We start from the raw sequence: 7,214 nt of genomic DNA, 5'->3' as shown, positions 1-7,214 counted from the left end.
GGATTCCCTGTGAATAATGAGTTCTGTCAGATGCTCCTGCTTGTAGAGAGCATCATGCTGACTTATTAAGTCCTAGAACATTGCAGAGTCCCCTACATGAGAGACATAATCCCTTGGAAAAACTCATCCTAACTACACATACAGGAAAAACAAAATGGATAATAAATGCCTATTGTCCAGACTAAGCTACATAGTTAGACAGATAGTCCATAGAACTCATCCTATTAGTATAAATACCTCAGTCAAACACTATGCATAGAAAATAAGCTGAACCTAGAACCCAAGAGGAAAAAGAGAGAAGGCTGGAATGCCTTTGAGGAGCTTCAAAGTTGCAAACTTTTCCTGAAAAAAAAAAACATCTTTTTTTTTAATTTGGAAAATTTTATTTAATTAATTAATTTAGAATATTTTTCCATAGTTACAAAATTCATATTTTCCCCCTCCCCCCTCTTGTAGCCAATGAGCAATTCCACTGGGTTTTACATGTGTCAATGATCAAGACCCATTTCCATATTATTAAAATTTGCCCTAGGGTGATCATTTAGAGTCTATATCCCCAATCATATCCCCATCAACACATGTGATCAAGCAGTTGTTTTTCTTCTGTGTTTCTGCTCCCACAGTTCTTTCTCTGGATGTGGATGGCATCTTTCTCATAAGTCCCTCAGAATTGTCTTGGGTCATTGCATTGCTGCTAGTAGAGAAGTCCATTCCATTCTATTGTGCCACAATGTATCAGTCTCTGTGTATAAGGTTCTCCTGGTTTTGCTCCTTTCACATCCCTCCAGTTTATTATTCCTTTGAGCATTATAGGATTACATCACCAACATACACCACAATGTGTTCAGCCATTTCCCAATCGAAGGACATCCCCTCATTTTCCAATTTTTTGCCACCACAAAGAGGGCAGCTATGAATATTCGTGTACATGTCTTTTTCCTTATTATCTCTTTGGGGTATAAACACAGCAGTGCTATGGCTGGATCAAAGGGTAGGCAGCCTTTTAGCAGACTTTGGGCATAGTTCCAAATTGAAAGACTCATCTTTTTAAATGGAATATTCTTTTAGTTGTTTTATATGGTTGTGAGTCTTGAAAAATCACATGATGCTAAGAATCATGCAAAGGGGAAAAAGAGAGGTGTTTGGTGTATGTTATCAGGCTGCAAACCATTACAAATGAGGTCTCCTCTCCTCCCCACAAGGGGTATGCAATTGATAGTTTCAGAAACATGCATGACCAAGAAAAAATGAATGGGCTAGTACCATAGAGAGAATAAGGATTGATCGTATAGTTTAGTCTATTTGATATCTATGTAATGTCAAGAAAATGAGAGGAGGGGGAAACTGGGTAGCTCAGTGGATTGAGAGCCAGGCTTAGAGATGGGAGGTCCTAGGTTCAAATCTGGCCTCAGACACTTCCCAGCTGGGTGACCCTGGGCAAGTCACTTGACACCCATTGCCTAGCTCTTACCACTACTCTGCCTTGGAGCCAATACACAGTATTGATTCTAAGACAGAAGGTGAGGGTTTAAAAAAATGAGAGGAAGGTTCCTAGCATATTAAAGGATCCCCTGTGACAGATTTACTTGAGGATATGGGCAAAAGTTGCACAAGATAAGCAGATATGAATGAGCTATTGCCTTGGAGAGAGTAGGTACATCAATGAGATCTCATGTCCTCTGAAGTATAGGAATGATTTGGGCAACTTGTTTCTTTCTCGAAACCTCAGTTTCCTATTTGAAAAACTGAGGATTAGACTAGGTTTCTAAAGTAGCTTCTGGCTCTGTGAATTTGTGACAACATTGTAGACAAGTTGACTTCTGAGATCCCTTCAAGCTAACTCCTTCCCCTCTTAGGCCATCCCACATAAAAAAGAATATTTTCAAAGACTTCTTCCATGTGGGGCCAAGGAATAGACAAAGAGAGGAGGTCTGTGGGCTTGGTAAATTGCATATATTTTCAGGATTTTGTGAAGTATCAATCAATTTTGCTGATTGCTTTCTATTTTTCTTTGTTATAAAGGTTAAGAAAAAAGAATGAAAGCTGTTTTCCCACAGCTTTCACCAACTGTTTCTAGTCATGTCCTCTGGAGCCAAGTAGAACAAATCTAACCAGAGCTGGAGTCAAGATGGTGGGTTAGAGACAGCAATGGCTCAGACCTCCAGCAAACCCTTCCTCACTGATCAAAAACACAATGTTTTGAGGGGACTGAAAATCAAATATAATGATGGGACAGAACAAGGGAACCCTCCTTCTGGACCCAACTTAAAAGGTATGCCCCCCAAAAAGCCTGAATTCAAGAACACGTGGGTTTAAGGGGAAGGAAGAAGGATGATCCCAGGACCCCTCCACCACCTACAGTGCTGAGCCTCCAGTAGTGGCTAGAATCTCTGGGCAATCAAGGGTGCTAGTCTGGAAGGAGTACCTTAGTGGCAAAGCTTTGCCAGGCTCAGGGTGTTGAACACAGTGGAGAGGCATCTGGAGGAGAAGCACAGAGCAGGCAGCCTAATCACAGCCAAGACATCCCATCTTGCCCCTCCCCCAAGAGGTTTTGGCATCAGGGAACAGCCAGCTTTGCAGATCAACTCCACACTGACTCAATCTCATCAGTAGGGCAGATAAGAAGCCTTCAGAAGGAAGGGAAGCCCAAGCTCCAACACCCCTCCCCCACAAACTTACAAGCAACAATTTTGATAACAGGGCAGGAAGCCCAGCTCATTCTCAGCTTCTGCTGTCAGCTGGGGAAGATCTAACTAACCTGATCAAACAGTAGAAGAGAGAATAAGACCATTCAGGACAGAACAGCCCAAACTCACAGATCCAGTACATAATAAGAGGAGCAAGAATACAGGCAACTATAAGGGGGAAAAAAGGGGAAAATATGAGTAAACATCAGAAAAAGAAATTATAATCAACAGCTTCTATCCAGGCAATGAACAAAGGAGGATCAATGGAACAGAGGAGGATCAAGGAACACCAAGAAAAACCACAGAAACTTCAGCAAATTGGATGCAGGCTTTGGAAGAACTCAAAATACAAAAAAAAAATTAAGAAAGGCTGAAGACAACCGGAAAAAGATCTTTAAAAGCAAGATAAGTCATTTAGAAACAAAGGCACTTGAACTAAAATGAGAAAACAGTGTCTTAAAAGCCAAAATTAAAAAGATTGAAAATGAGGCAAAGAAGATGAAAGATCAGAAGGATAAGGATGACCAAAAAGTCAGGGATGAAATTCAGTGTTCAAAAATTAGAATCCAACAACTAGAAGCAAATGACTTCACAAAAGGCAGCAAGAAACTATAAAACAAAATCAAAAGAATGAAAAAATGAATCATTGAATTACCAGAAGATCATGACAAAAGAAAAAGCCTGGACATCATTGTACAGGAAATTATCCAAGTAAACTGCCCCAACATTCTATAGCAAGAGGGAAAAGTGGAGACCAAAAGAATCCACAGATCATGCCCTGTAATTAATCCTCAATTGGCAACACCCAGGAATGTTATAGCCAAATTCAAGAACTATCAGACCAAGGAAAAAATATTATAAGCTGCAAAGAAGAAGACATTCAGATGCCATGGAACCAAAGTTAGGATAACACAGGATCTGGCTGCACTGAAGGACCAAAAGGCATGGAATATGATATTCCGGAAAGCAAGGGAACTAGGTCTACAACCAAGAATCAACTACCCAGGAAAACTGACCATAGTCTTACAGGGGAAAGTATGGTCATTCAACAAAATAGAAGACTTCTAAGCATTCATGAAGAAAAGACCAGATTTGAACAGAAAATTTGATGCTGAAACACAGAACTCAAGAGAATTACCAAAAGGTAATTAAGATAAAGGGGGAAAAACAAAGAAAAAATGTTTTTTTAAGGGACCAAATAAGTTAAAATGCTACATATCCCTACAAGAAAAGAGGATATTTGTATCTCTTAAAAATTGTTATTATCGGAAGCCTGAACTGACCTGAAAGAGAGACACATTGAGAGATCAGGCTACTGGTTGAGAGTGTTCTGCTCTTGCTTTTTGATGAGTGTTTTTGTTCCCCTTCTAGAAACCAGATGTAACTTTAGGGCAGAGCCTGTTAAAATGAAGCACCACTTCTTCTGTGAGCCCTACCAGTGCTCTGCTGACAATGGATCAGTAAAGGTCATGGGTTTCTCCTAGTGACGCACCTTCCTGCGTGGCTTCTAGACAAACTATGCTTCAGGAGCATCTGGAGGACTCCACTATTCACAGACACTCTCTACTTGACCCTCAGTCTTCACTGGCTCTCCTCTGTCTCAGAGGAAAACACTTTTGATTTCATCAAATTTTGAATGATTTTGACATATCATTTTGACATAACGACAGCAGAAGATTCCACTACAGCAATGAGCAATGATTCCACCAATGTGTCGGCAAGGTTCCTGAAGGTATAGCCGGGGCACCTAATGAGTCTACCCTATTGGCTCTCATGAAGTGTAGGGGTTATAGTATGATGATACAGGAAAATGGTCAGTGCAAGTATGGTGGTCCTCCCCCTGGATGGGAAGGGCTGCACCCCATTCTGACCCCCCCAGCATGGCTGTGAGGTCTTTGTTGGTAAAATTCCCCGAGACGTGTATGAAGACGAGCTGGTTCCAGTGTTTGAGTCCGTGGGGCGTATCTACCAGATGCGACTGATGATGGACTTTGATGGGAAGAACCGCGGCTACGCTTTTATCATGTATACTCACAAGCGCGAAGCCAAGCGGGCCGTGAGGGAACTGGACAATCATGAAATCAGACCGGGTCGACCTCTGGGAGTCTGTTGCAGTGTGGATAACTGCCGACTCTTCATCGGTGGCATCCCTAAGATGAAAAAGAGAGACGAGATCCTGGAAGAGATCTCTAAGGTGACCGAAGGGGTTCTAGACGTTATCATGTATGCGAGTGCCGCGGATAAGACGAAGAACAGAGGATTTGCCTTCATAGAGTACAAGAGCCACCAGGCAGCGGCCATGGCCAGGAGAAAGCTCATGCCTGGAAGGATCCAGCTGTGGGGACAGCAGATCACGGTGGACTGGGCAGAGCCAGAGATCGATGTTGACGAAGATGTCATGGAAACCGTTAAGATCCTGTATGTGAGAAATCTGATGATCAAAACCAGCGAGGAGACGATCAGAAAGAGCTTTGTCCAGTTTGGCTGTGTAGAATGAGTCAAAAAGATCCGCAATTATGCATTTGTTCACTTCACCAGCTGGAAAGGTGCTGTCCGTGCTATGAACAGCCTCAATGGCACCGAGCTCGAAGGCTCATGTCTTGAAGTTACTTTGGCCAAACCAGTAGACAAAGAGCAATACACACGCTCATCAGAAGGCAGCCAAAGGAAGTGTGACAGCAGAAGTAACGGTCCAGCAGCCTAACTATGTTTACTTGTGCAATCCCTATACCTTGGACTACTATAGCTATCCCTACAATGCTCTCATTGGGCCCAAAAAAGATTACTTTGTGAAAGCAGGGAGCATAAGAGGCTGAGGGTGAGTTGCAGCTGGCAGCAGAGCCCCGGGCCCCAGGGGATCCTATTTCAGGGGGTACTCTGCAGGCCGTGGCATCTATAGCCGATATCATGAAGGGAAAGGAAAGTGGCGAGAAAGAGGATATGAGTTTGTACTGAACTTGGAATTATCTGCCATCAATCCAGTTCCTATTAAACCCGGTACAGTGGCAATTTCTGCTCTTGGTGCCCAGTATTCCATGTTTCAGACTGCCCCTGCTCCCAAGATGCTGGAAGATGGCAAAATCCATGCAATGGAACATATGATCAACCCCATAGCAATACAACCAGACCCAACCAGTGCCGCTATTGCCGTCATGCCTGCTGTTTCCACCCCTTCACCTTTCCAGGGATGCCCAGTAACTCCAGTATACACAGTGGCTGCAAAAGTCCAGAGAATTCTTGTGGCTGGGCTCTACGGTGCTAGTTACATCCCCTTTGCTGCTCCTGCCTCAGCTACATCAGCCACAATACAGAAGAGCACCGCAGCCACAGCTGCCGTTTATGGAGGTTATGGTGGCTATATTCCTCAGCCATTCCCTTCGGCTACCATTCAGGCTCCCATACACGATGCCTACCAGACATACTGAGACTGGTAGGGGTGGGGGTGGGGGGGTCATGAAAACAAACAGAAAACCACTGAAGGAACACTGTACCATTCATGAAGAAGAACCTACCGCAGAAGAGCAGGCTTGAACTTCTGGTAATTATTGATGTGTAAAACCCTACAAGTGAAGACTGTGATCAAATATTTATATTGAAATATTTTACACTCATGAAGTCACTCGTTTTTGTGACTTTGAGGGTGAATGCACCTGCTTGCCACACTTCTCAGTGGGTTCCACTTGCTGTGCCTTAATACCATCCATTGCTTATGCATATACAAGAGTATGTTTATAAAGGGTTTTTGAGCAATCATATTGTTGGTATGACAGATGTTTTCTTCACATCTGCACTCGAGAGATGTTTATTTTGCAGTGCCTTTAGTAAGTATATATTGGCTATATGTTCAGAACATCCATGCGGCTAGGTCATATTTTGAAAATATATATTCGCTATTTGAAGATACAAAAAGGTAGTGCTATTGAAAACAAAGCCAACCCTGAGCACCTTCTTTCAAAATAATCCTGGAAAGTGCAATTTTAAGACGAGTGAAGCCACTGGGTTTGTGGTGGCCAATGGGATGATGGAGCCATCTAGGATACATTCTCAGGATACATTCTCTTTCTGACAAGAAGTGCAACATTCAGACTCTCCTTCATGGAGGAAGAAGTGGTCTGACATTTCCCAAGAGCTCTCTTAGATTTCTGCCTCTCCCATTTACTGTTGCTCTTCCTCGTGTTCCATTAACCTGCATCCTCCAAATGAGACGATATGGATGTTTGGTGATGGGGTCGTTGGAGACAAAGAAGAAATCGCTTACTAGTCCACTCGGCTCCTTTTGTGATGGTGTCTTTTTAGCTGTGCTTTGGTGCTCGCCTTCAAAGCATGTGCTAAATGAAGCAGGACTTGGACAGTCTGCAAGAGAGGGCCTCCACCCAGTTTGATCATCATCCAGGCCAACATTGAAATTGGTTTTAACCCTTCCTGTTTTTGTTTGTTTTTAGGTTAAGAACAAACTAGACCAAAAAGTTTGGCCTGAATATTTTTGAATGTGGGATTAGTTTAGTTATTATCTTTACTCTTTGTATT

General features: G+C 42.8%; 1 pseudogene; it reads left to right on the top strand.

Moving 5' to 3' along the window:
- Positions 1-4,359: 4,359 nt before the first annotated feature.
- Positions 4,360-6,260, top strand: LOC100616729 (RNA-binding protein 47-like; annotated as a pseudogene).
- Positions 6,261-7,214: the final 954 nt, after the last annotated feature.

Source organism: Monodelphis domestica, chromosome X, assembly GCF_027887165.1.
Source record: "Monodelphis domestica isolate mMonDom1 chromosome X, mMonDom1.pri, whole genome shotgun sequence".
In the NCBI taxonomy this organism is placed as follows: Eukaryota; Metazoa; Chordata; class Mammalia; order Didelphimorphia; family Didelphidae; genus Monodelphis; species Monodelphis domestica.
The sequence above is the reverse complement of the archived record's forward strand: the minus strand, read 5'-3'. Positions and strand labels throughout refer to the sequence as shown.